Source organism: Schistocerca nitens, chromosome 2 (assembly GCF_023898315.1).
Source record: "Schistocerca nitens isolate TAMUIC-IGC-003100 chromosome 2, iqSchNite1.1, whole genome shotgun sequence".
Taxonomy (NCBI): Eukaryota; Metazoa; Arthropoda; class Insecta; order Orthoptera; family Acrididae; genus Schistocerca; species Schistocerca nitens.
Window position 1 is genome coordinate 659,556,163 of NC_064615.1, and position 12,911 is coordinate 659,569,073.

A 12,911-nucleotide genomic window follows, 5' to 3' on the forward strand; every position below is an offset into this window, starting at 1 on the left:
CCAGTAAATTTTGTAACATCTGACCTCAAGAATGAAGTTGTGTAAAAAACTGAAGTCAATGCTGAAACATACACTCCTGGAAATTGAAATAAGAACACCGTGAATTCATTGTCCCAGGAAGGGGAAACTTTATTGACACATTCCTGGGGTCAGATACATCACATGATCACACTGACAGGACCACAGGCACACAGACACAGGCAACAGAGCATGCACAATGCCGGCACTAGTACAGTGTATATCCACCTTTCGCAGCAATGCAGGCTGCTATTCTCCCATGGAGACGATCGTAGAGATGCTGGATGTAGTCCTGTGGAACGGCTTGCCATGCCATTTCCACCTGGCGCCTCAGTTGGACCAGCGTTCGTGCTGGACGTACAGACCGCGTGAGACGACGCTTCATCCAGTCCCAAACATGCTCAATGGGGGACAGATCCGGAGATCTTGCTGGCCAGGGTAGTTGACTTACACCTTCTAGAGCACGTTGGGTGGCACGGGATACATGCGGACGTGCATTGTCCTGTTGGAACAGCAAGTTCCCTTGCCGGTCTAGGAATGGTAGAACGATGGGTTCGATGACAGTTTGGATGTACCGTGCACTATTCAGTGTCCCCTCGACGATCACCAGTGGTGTACGGCCAGTGTAGGAGATCGCTCCCCACACCATGATGCTGGGTGTTGGCCCTGTGTGCCTCGGTCGTATGGAGTCCTGATTGTGGCGCTCACCTGCACGGCGCCAAACACGCATACGACCATCATTGGCCCCAAGGCAGAAGCGACTCTCATCGCTGAAGACGACACGTCTCCATTCGTCCCTCCATTCACGCCTGTCGCGACACCACTGGAGGCGGGCTGCACGATGTTGGGGCGTGAGCGGAAGACGGCCTAACGGTGTGCGGGACCGTAGCCCAGCTTCATGGAGACGGTTGCGAATGGTCCTCGCCGATACCCCAGGAGCAACAGTGTCCCTAATTTGCTGGGAAGCGGCGGTGCGGTCCCCTACGGCACTGCGTAGGATCCTACGGTCTTGGCGTGCATCCGTGCGTCGCTGCGGCCCGGTCCCAGGTCGACGGGCACGTGCACCTTCCGCCGACCACTGGCGACAACATCGATGTACTGTGGAGACCTCACGCCCCACGTGTTGAGCAATTCGGCGGTACGTCCACCCGGCCTCCCGCATGCCCACTATACGCCCTCCCTCAAAGTCCGTCAACTGCACATACGGTTCACGTCCACGCTGTCGCGGCATGCTACCAGTGTTAAAGACTGCGATGGAGCTCCGTATGCCACGGCAAACTGGCTGACACTGACGGCGGTGGTGCACAAATGCTGCGCAGCTAGCGCCATTCGACGGCCAACACCGCGGCTTGTACAGCCCTCTCGCAGTGTCCGGAGCAAGTATGGTGGGTCTGACACACCGGTGTCAATGTGTTCTTTTTTCCATTTCCAGGAGTGTATGTTTTGCTGTTCTTTTGTAAATAAATGTTAGAAATGATTTTTGTTGACTACAGTTTCACTGAAGCTTTCCGGCAGTTTAAAAGTTTGTGTCGCATTGGAATTCGAACCTGTGACCTCGGCCTTACGCTTCTATTGACTGAGCTACTCAAGGAAGTTTCTCATCCTCTACATTCACAGAATTTTTCTTGCTAAACTTGCACGACTAACACGCCTGGAAAAAAGGGTATTGTGGAGTCATGGCTTAATCACAGCGTGGAGGACACCCGCAGAATGAATTTTTCACTCTGATGCGCCATGAGCACTCATATTAAACTTCCTGGGAGAGTGAAACAGTGTGCCAGAGTGGGGCTCGAACTAGGGGACTCTGTCCTTCGAGGTTAAGTATTCAACCGACTAAGCTACCCAAGAATGACTCACGACACTTCCTCACAGCTGTACTTCCGTCAGCACCTCATCTAGTACCTTCCAAACTTCATAAAATTTTACCTATGAAAGTTGTAGTAGAGTGTCTGTGAAGTGTAGAAGGTTGGAGATGGGGTATTGGTGGAAGTAAAACTGTGATGAAGGATCGTGAGTCGTGGTGGCGTAACACTTGTTCGCGAGTTGAAAAAGTCCTAAGTTCGATTCTCTGTATTGTATTTGTAACTAAAAGTCAAGGAAGTATTTTGAAACCGAAGAGTTATGCTGCTCATGTCATGATTAAAAAACTGATGAAACAGTAACTTCCTGGCAGATTAGAACGGTGTAGCAGACGCAAACCGTTCTAATCTCCAAGGAAGTTATTGTTTCACCAGTTTTGCAGTTATGAGATGAGCAGCACAATTTTTTGGTTTCAAAATACTTTCTTAATTTTTTAAATACAAGTATTTCACGAAAAACGAGATACTTTGTAAATTGCTCCATAAAATTTCTGGCGTGCAGCAGCATAAATTCAGCTTCTTATAATATTTCGGCTGAATACCGTCCAGCGATCTTCAGGGTGAACCGAGGTGACTAGCGCTCGAGCACTTGCTCCATCCTTTTAAATTTGAGAACCGAACCACTGCGTATGCGGCCAAAGATACACAAGGCTCCAAAGACTTTCATAGGCGGCAAAGAGATGTAACATATGCATGGAAATTAAATCTATGGCTGCGCAGTCGATCTACACGGTGATACAGATGTGTTACGGAGAGCTGCACCGTCGCGACGTCTTTCTGATTTAATTATGAAATTTGCCGGATTCCATGATTTGTCCAAGCTGAAGCAGCTATCTCTATTAATTCAATTCGTCGTCAACCGAATATCAATTCCTTCTTTCACTGCTGAGTCCGTGAAAGATGAAGTCGAGGCTAATATTTCGACATTATCGTACACCATAGAGTACCCAGTGTCAGTACAGTGCTCTGCCACCTGCGGTGCTCTGTACATCTCTGCTGGACTGTACGTGTCGTCTGCCCGATGTATGAAATGCGGCTGTACGCCCAAAATTTTATGGAACAGTTTTTACTCCGCGAAAACATGAAGATACACTTTGTAAATTTCTCTGCTGATAACTGACATTTGTCTCTTGGAACGTGTGACATTTTCTTACTTCTAATACAGGCATCACGGAATGCAGTGATCTGCATACTTGTGATATCCTTACAGACGTGTTACTTGGAGCACCTTGTTCCCTGTGATAAGATAGTCATCTAGCGTTCTCGCTTCCCACGCCCGGGTTCCCGGGTTCGATTCCCGGCGGGGTCAGGGATTTTCTCTGCCTCGTGATGGCTGGGTGTTGTGTGCTGTCCTTAGGTTAGTTAGGTTTAACTAGTTCTAAGTTCTAGGGGACTTATGACCACAGCAGTTGAGTCCCATAGTGCTCAGAGCCATTTGAACCAAGATAGTCATCACAAGGAAAGTATGCGACAGGTAATTTGAAAAACTTACTCTCAATGGGTAATATCCCAAGCTAAACAAGTCGTATATTGTAATATTCGTTCGGTGTTGAGAATACTCCTGCGGGGCGCAGAGACAGTTACCGAGGTGTAATATCTGTAACATTATTTCACCATTTGGGTTCTGTCTTTGTATCTAACAAATTAAGGAAGTATTTTGAAACCAAAGAATTACGCTGCTCATCTCATGACTGCAAAACTCGTGAAACAGTAACTTCCTGGCAGATTAGAACCGTGTGCCATGTGCACTTGATACGTTTTCAGGGTGTTGAATGAAGTGAGGTTACACATGATACTAAAAAGTAAAGCAAAATATATATGTGATATTTAGTTGCATTGGGTAATTGAGCGCACCGAACAGTCACAGATGAAATTTAATTCATGCCAGACCGAGAGTCGAATCCAGATTTCAGCTTTACGGAGGCCGTAGCCTTAACTACCTCACCTATCCAAGCACGCCGTCTGTCCGACACAAACCTCCATTTGCCGCACGCTAGCACCCTCTATCTATTTATCCACTCGCTCTCAGTCTAACTTTATTCCCCCAAGGTTAGGATACTGCTGTGCATCTGCACTGAAATACCGTTACGCCGTCTGGAATGTATTGCTGTGTATGTGGATGGTGCTTGTTCTTTCACACATAGGTGATCGGAAGGACAGACTCCTTCCATACATAAAGCAATACAGTAATTTTTTCTCTGCGGCCAGATCTTTCCACGAAATTACACTTAGCAATTTTCTCCTCCGAATGCGAAAATATTTTGTAGGTGTCCCCCTACGAATGGAGGAAAGATCATCGTAATAAAATCAGAGAAATCATAGCACGCAAGGAAAAATTTAAGTGTTCAATTGTCTCGCGCACTTTTCAAGGTGGCAGCAGTAGAGAAATAACTTAAAGCAAATTGCTAGTGGAACATAGAAAAATATACAGAATTAAATAGGAAATTTCCAACAAAAAAAGACTAATAGGTTCCTGCTGATGGCGTGACATCTCAGAAAGAAGAGCAGCACTTAACATATTTAAAAAGTACCATATGATCGTATGTATTAACGATGCAGACGTGTACATTAAAAAAGCAGAAAGGACTCCGCTCTCATTGTTAATGAACCACATGTTGAAGACCATTAGTGTTCGACACGCAACCGTTTTTCTACGATTTGACAGTCTTCTTCTCAATGACGGGCAGAGGACGTGTATCAGTTTTGCACAGTTAGAAAAGATTATAAGCAGATAGCTGTTACCTTCGCCATAGGAGCTATCTGGGTCCCACGCGACTACATACTATCCTTACAAGAAACATATGTAACACATGAATGGGGGGTAGTCAAATAAAACCGAAAACCCAGCACATCAGGACCATGGAATGGTGCCATTCAAAAGTAATCACAATGCGCGTTAAGACATATATCCCACTGAGAGACGGAATGATCAATTCCTCTCTCGTAGAACTCTTGCACTTCTTCACTCGATTGCAACCGACGTCCAAACATATCTTTCTTCAGATCGCCAAAGATGTAATAATCACTCGGTTTAAGATCCGAGCTGCACGAAAGATATTGCAGCGGTACCCAACCAAACCTCTGAAGCGTAGCATTCGTCCGATTGGCAAAGGGGGAGCGGTCGTTATTGTGCAACGATTCCGTCCAGTAGCATTCCTGTGCGTTTTGACTTTATGGTACACAGCAGTTTCCGCAAGATGTCTCCATAGCGCCGTAGCGCTGCGCTCTGATGGTGGTTCCACCTTCGAGGACGACGATGAGCAGGAGGCTCCTGCAGTCGGAGGAGGCCATTGTGACTTTACCGGACTTGTGTGAACAGCTTTGAGTTTCTTGGGCATGGAGATGAGAGATGTTTCCACTGTTGACTTTTCGGTTTGCCCTCGATCTGTCGTAATGCTGTCGGACGGAATGATCCTGTTGCATGATAACGCCCATCCCCACATTGCCATTCCGATTTCAGTGATTTGGTTGGAAAACACTGCAACATCCTCCTTAGAGCTCAGATTTTTCTCATGCTGTGATTTTCACATCTTTGAAGACCTGAAGAAAGACATGCATGGATGTCGGATTAAGTAGGACGAGGAAGTGTATGGGAGAGTGAGGTTTTGGATCCGTTAGCGGCCGTCCGCGTTCTATGAAACAGGAATAGATCATGTCGCCTCCCGGTGGGATAAATGTCGTAACGTGTGCGGTGATTACTTTCGAATGGACCAAGTCCATGGTCCTGCTGTGGTTGATTTCCGATTTTCATTTGTCTGCCCCTCGAACGTTGGGCTGCATACGAGCTCCACAGATTTAACTACAGATGGAGTGTTCATTCACTGCTACTACGTTCGCCGTTTCTCATGAAACGTTCATAAACAATATCAGACAAACAAAATAGACCAGACGAACATAAACCCTGTCCAACCATTGAAAGAAAGTGAACCTGATAATTTGATAGATTTAGCTTGAAGGAGTGTTTTACATTTATCTTTAATTGCTTCATTTTCTTTATTGGTTTGAAAATTTTATTCATCTCGTTTACTTAGTGAATTTTTTTAATAAAAGTTAATAGAAGTTGTTACAGCCTACAGACACACCTCAATGCAGAAAAGTCACTCACTAATATGTCACTACAACTGTTCCCCCTATTCAGTCTCTTTCGTTTTGTATCATTTAGTAATCTATGTGACTAACAACACTCTTCGTTCTCGTTCTGTCAGGATGTTGGCAAAATACATCTGGGGAGCCGCGTCGTTGGACAACTGTGGCGAGGTAGTACATCTTGAAAATGGTCAAAGTTCGCATTCAAGATTAACAAGGTGCCCTTAACACAAAAACTTTAAAGTAAGACTCTTAAATACATATAATGGTATAATACACGATGTGTAACCAGCCACCGTAGTTCATTCACAACTGTCAAGTATGAGTTACAATGAGTAGCTTTGTCACAGTCAAATAAACCAAACCGTACGAATAGCAGATCCCAGAATGAGATTAATGTGAATAACTCAAAAACACAAAGGCGTTTGCTCGTGAAACCATTTTTGGATCTATTCTTGAGAATTGTTCGTCATCTTTGAACCATTATGAAGTTGGGTGAAAGGGAAATAACGGATCATCAAAGAAGAGCAGCACTCTTAGTCATATATGTGTTGTTTTCCTCAACAATCTCCGACAGTAGAAGCTAAAAGAAATGCACATTATATTGCGGAGAGCCTACCTTGTCGTGTTGCGGTACGAGTCAATTATATTAGGTCGGCCAACGCCTGCCCGGTGACGGAAATGATAAACTCAATGAAACTCTGGCGGATTCTGAGTGGTACCGATACATTTCATAGCATATAGTGGGACAGATTAATGGAAAAATGGGGGGCGGTAGAATGAATTTGGTATAGAAAATATCTTTCGCTTCTCGGTGTACGATCGGGTGATAATGGGTGTAAGAGAAATATGGCCTCCGTCCAACATTATAAACGCCTGTCAGACGTAGTGGAAAAGTAGAAGAGCCACAAAAAGTAAAAGACTAACGTTGAATATATTTCTCACACACCTCACGCTAATTATTTTTACGTACACGTTATTCGACCCATTTCAAGACGATTCGCAACGGCATAGCATTGAAATTTCGGGTGCATCACGCTCCCTGTGGAGCGCACGATTAATTTATCTCGCTGTTCACTCCAGTGCCGTAAACCTAGTTTTGCTATTTCCCCACGATAAAGCCCAATTGGTTGATGTCCTGTGAGTATAATGGCTACTCTACAAGCTGGCTAATCGCTGTAATCACCGTCCAAATGTCGTGCAACGTTACGGAGGTAATGGAATGGTTCATGCGCATCACATTACACCATATCTTCCACAGGTTACTTCCTGATCGTGCCGTTGTCATAACAGCATCACTAATATACTGCAGAATCCGCTATGTTTATCTATTATGATAGATGATGTATTTTGTTTGAATGAGTTTCAATGACCCGCTTTCCGTCATGCGTGAGAACGAATCCCCAATGAATGGTTTTTGTTTTCGTTTTCTTGTATATACTAGGTAATCAGGCAACAATTTTTCATCAGTTTTTTTTTCTACTCGGTTCCATAAAAAAACCGGAAGCAACGTTTGTTTTGATTTTCCTGACAACCGAAATATAATACAGCATCGGAGGGAGTGGAAGCAGCGTGTAGTATCATGAATCAGAAATTGACGGCCAGAAAATTCATTATCGACAATGTCATTTTAACGGTGATGGGCGTTTCTGTGTGATGTTTCGTTAACAACTAATGAGGGGAATCACATGCAGCGGATAATATTTTACGAAAGCCTTAAAATTTAATCACCGTAACTGGTTTTGAGTAACTATCTTCCGATGACTACATTTGTTATAAGGCGAGTGCTATATTTGGACGTAGAGTGAAAGAACGGTGTCTGCTTGTAAGTGTTTCGTCCCTTCACTCAGTGTTCATATAGCGGAAGGAGGACCATGCGACGGCGTTCTGAAAAGTAATGCTTCCGAAGTTCTTATGTGAAAACTCTTACAGTTGTTTAAATGAAACTAACGTTATTTACATTCAATACTTTCATTCATCATTTCCTCATATCTGTTTCTAAATATAGTAACTCTGGTGATAAACAAATTTCTCCCAACGAGATACCAGTTTGTTAATGTTATCGCTGTACAATGCTTGACATAGTTGGCAGAGCAGAAATCTCGTCTCTGCTTCCATCGCCTCATCGCCATTAAAGTGAAGTCTTCGAAGCTGTTCTTTAGACTTCGAAACAGATGAAAATGGAATGTGTCCAAGTCGGGACTGCATGTAGCACGAGCGATGACGGTGAAACGAAGGCACGGGGTTGTTGCCGATGTCGTAGCGCTCACTTGTGCTCAGGTATTGCCATGCTCAAGGTGAGGATGCTTAGTATATGGACGAACTCTTCGAATTCGAAACTCGATTAGAACATGCTGTTTCTCAAGCACCGACATAATTACGTTACGCTCCGCCATTACACACGAGTTGTAGACACTTGTGAGAAGCGACTCTTGTGAGAAACTGGAATGTGCGGACACTTGTGAGAAATCCGGGAAGCTGAGGCACGGCCACTACCTGCTCGGCGACTACCTGCTGCCGCTTGGTGTGACTGAGCGCTCGGCTTGTGCCGGCCCGGGCAGCTGCCGAGGGACATTCACACTCCTCCAGTGCTGCCAGGTTACGTTATTTCAGAATTTTCTTGGGCAAGGAAGAGTAGCCTTAGTCAAATCAGTAATTGGAGCTAATTTTGCCGCCACGATATCATGTCAACCATTAGTTGCAGCATAGTTATGCGCAAGACCTTTCTCATTGGAATTTTTGTTTTCATTAATCTTACATAGGGCATAATTTTCGCTCAACTTCGTACTTAACGATGTATTTTACAGAAACTATAGAAACCGTAAATGTTTTCCATCTTTCAACCTCTCACCCAATATTTGATATGATAGGAGTGGCAACCTTTTACCATATTTAAGAGGAGCCAACTAAAGAATTTGGTTCTCGGTAGAAACTTTTTCTTTAAATATTTCCAAATAAACCTCAATTTTTCCGTACCACGCAGGAAAGTGTACTGAGGTCTAATGTGAGTCCTGCTAGCAATTAGCGTTAAGGAATGCAATTTATGTATTGAAACAAGATGTATTCATCGTCCACTCAAACAGACATTGTTTCTAAAATTCTCCACACAAAAATGCTGATTGTGATTGTTAGAAAAGCTATGACTTTCCAGACTTCATTAGTGAATCTTTTACAATTTGCAAGAGACATTTAGCCGACTTTGTGTCATTTCCAGGGAAAACCACGAGGAGGTAGTCTGTCTTCGTCACGCATTATATTTATTTACAATATTTGCAGGAAGATTATTTATTTACAATTTTTACAATAGGGCTATCGGCGTGAACTGAACCCCTTTTTAATATTTACAAGTGTTGCTGTAGCTTCAACCATTTCCTTTTCATTGTAATTTCTGTGCATAAGCCATGCAAGTAAGAAATGATTATATATTGCCGTCAACTTGGAGTCTTGTTAGGGTCTTAGAAACTATCTCATCTGTCTTAATTGCGGACTTCTTTCTTCTTTTCCCACCAAGACTTAAAACTAGTCGGTGGCCATGATATTCAGCGTCTTCTCTGAGAATTTTTACTAAGGAGTAAAAATTTGGGTTAACCTTCGAAATTAATGTATTCATCTTCCGATTCCATCCTTCTGAAACATTGTTGGTGCGGTGACGCCTTCCTGCGCAGATCCATATATCTTTTGGCATGTCTTCATTATGCAGCCATTGTTCAACAAAACAGTAGTAAAAATCCTGCAGTTTTTCATTATCTGGCGTGCTCTCCTGAATGCATGGCCACCCATCATCTAACATGTCCACGGTAATGTGAGCCAAAGCGGAACACAATCTTATATGGAAACGAATTTCTTCGTTTTCCTTGTAGGCAGCAACAAGGCCGCAATTCTGCACTTGCCCCCAGAAGCACTGGTTGAAATGGTAGCTGCAGTCATTAATCTTTGAATCAGGAAACAAATGTGTCACTGATTGGATGATTGCAGCTTCAAAATCCATCATGATAGCTGTAGGATTCCATCCAGGTATGTTGCTCTCAACAGCTGTTAAAAAGCGATCGTACGTTTCTCGCTTTTTATTGGGTAGCAAGGCGTACACGGTTGGAGCTGTGTTTGTTTCCTCCTCAGAACTAGAAATATCGGCTTGAACAATAAATAACTGTCAAAATTGCTTGCTGGAGCTTTTGAACGACAAAGAACGAATTGCAGTCTCTTAAACAGGATTTTCCCCTTTCGCTGTTGAACACCAATACTCTATCATTTGATCCTCTGTCGTCACCTGCAAGTAAAAATTTGCTCCCCTCATTCATTACCAAATGATGTTCTTGCAGAAATATTCCTGCAGCATCGATCGGATCTTGTGTAGATCCCATGCTTTTTGCCTGATTTGTTGCAGCGATCGTTTTGCACTCCTGTGTGACTGCAGTGATGTGACGATGCAGTACTGAACTGCGGTGCGCTACCTGTTTGGTGACCCTGTAGACCGCCCGCTACCTGTTCGGCCGGGTCTCCTCACAAATGTCGCTCCTCACAACTGTCGCTCCTCACAAGTGTCGCAACCACTTACACACGCTACAAATTGGAACCTTCCAGTTCAGAGGGCTGAAAATGTGTAAACATGACTTATGTAAATGTAGAATGTTAATAACGTTTGTTTTCTTTAAAAATCCTTAAGAATTTTCATGTACAAAATTCGGAGGCATTGCCTTTCACTACGCCTTCTCATGTTAGGTTGACCCATATATTCATTGCGTCTTCATATGTCATGGTTTCTAGCATTTTTCACATATTTTCATGCACTGCAGGGCCGTATGACGTCCTTTTGAGGGCACAGATAATGTAAGAAAATAAATATAGTCACCTACACAGACGAAAATAATCGCAACACAAAGGAGTAGTGCGACATAAAGTGAAGTTCAAAGGCGTGTTCCTACACTTGAATGATGACGTCTGTTCGCATTAAGCATCAGTCTCATAAGAGTTTCCCTTATTTTAAATACACTCTGTAAGGGTTGCGACCATTAGATGCCTTTGATATGGGATGTGGTAAGTTTAAGTCCACAATGCCTTTAAGCTGACAAAGATGCAGTTACCATCGCCTCACTGAGTTTGAACTTGGTCATGTAATGGGACTGCGAGAAGTTGGATGGAAAATTTGGAAATTTGTGGTAATGCCTTATGGGACCAAACTACTGAGGTCATCGGTCCCTAAGCCTACACACTACTTAATCTAACCTAAATTAACTTACGCTATGGACAACACACATACCCAGCCCGAGGGAGGACTCGAACCTCCGACGGAGGCAGCCGCACGGACCGTGACAAGGCGCCCCAGACCGCACGGTTACACCGCGCGGCAGAAGTTGGATGTCCTTCTCCAATACTGAAGAATGTCTTGGGAGGAATGTAGCCACTGTACATGACTGCTGGCAGCTGTCGTCACGGATATGTGTCGGGTCCGGACGGCCATGGGGTCTACTGAGAAGGAAGGCCACCTTGTTCGGCGTGTGGTTCTATTAGAGCAGTACTTAGCACCGCAGTGATACAACGAAATCTGCAAATCAGTTACTTAAAGGACTGCTCGCAGACAGATACCCTATACCGTACATTCCACTGACTCCAAACCACCGTCATTTCCTACTTGAGTGGTGTCAAGTGAGAGCTCATTGGAGGGCAGGGTGGAGATCTGTTGTGATTCCTGGTGAAAGCTGGTTCTGCCTCCGTGCCAGTGATGGCCGTGTGTTGGTTAACAGGAGGCCAGGTGAGGACCTGCAGCCAACCAGATTTCGAGCTAGATACACTGGACCAACAAGTCGAGTTATGGTCCTGGTGCGATTTTGTATGACATCAGGAGGACTCTTGTGGTTATCCCACATACCCTCACTAGGAATCTGTACGTCAGTCTGGTGATTCGATCTGTTGTGCTGCCATTCATGAACAGCATTCGAAAGGCTGTTTTCAAAGAGGATAACGCTCGGCCACGTGCCGCTGTTGAACCCAACATGCTCTACGGCATGTCGGCATGTCGCCTTGGCCTGCATGATCACCAGATCTCTGTAATCGAGGACATATGGGACATCGACTGCTACTGCGTCGTTCAAAACCAGCATTAACAGATCCTGTACTGACATCTGGCACACGTACATCACAGTGCTTGCACATTTGCATGCTTGCATTTAACATCCTGGTGGTTACGCCGGTTATTAATGAACCATCATTTCACATTTCCAATTGCTTATCTCACTCTTACATTAATCTATTATCTTAAAATGGTCGGCAGTTTTTTATTTTATTTATTTATTTATTTATAGTTCCTTGGGACCAAATTAAGGAGAAGTCTCCATGGTCATGGAACGAGTCAATACATGAAACTATAACACGATATTAGAAACAGATAAAATGAAATATAAAAAAAACATATTCAGGTGACAAGTCGTAAGTTTAAATAAAGAAAATCAACAATGTAATACTGGAATTTGCTTAATTTTTTAGCTCTTCCAGGAGCTCCTCGACAGAATAGAAGGAGTGAGCCATGAGGAAACTCTTCAGTTTAGACTTAAAAGAGTTTGGGCTATTGCCAAGATTTTTGAGTTCTTGTGGTAGCTTATTCAAAATGGATGCAGCAGAATACTGCACTCCTTTCTGCAAAAGAGTCAAGGAAGTGTATTCCACATGCAGATTGGATTTCTGCCAAGTATTAACTGAATGAAAGCTGCTAACTCTTTGGAATAGGCTAATATTGCTAACAACAAACGACATTAAAGAAAATATATACTGTGAGGGCAATGTCAGAATTCCCAGACTATTGAATAGGGGTCGACAAGAGGTTCTCGAACTTACACCACATATAGCTCGAACAGCCCGTTTTCGAGCCAAAAATACCCTTTTTGAATCAGAAGAATTACCCCAAAAAATAATACCATACGACATAAGCGTATGAAAATATGCGAAGTAGACTAC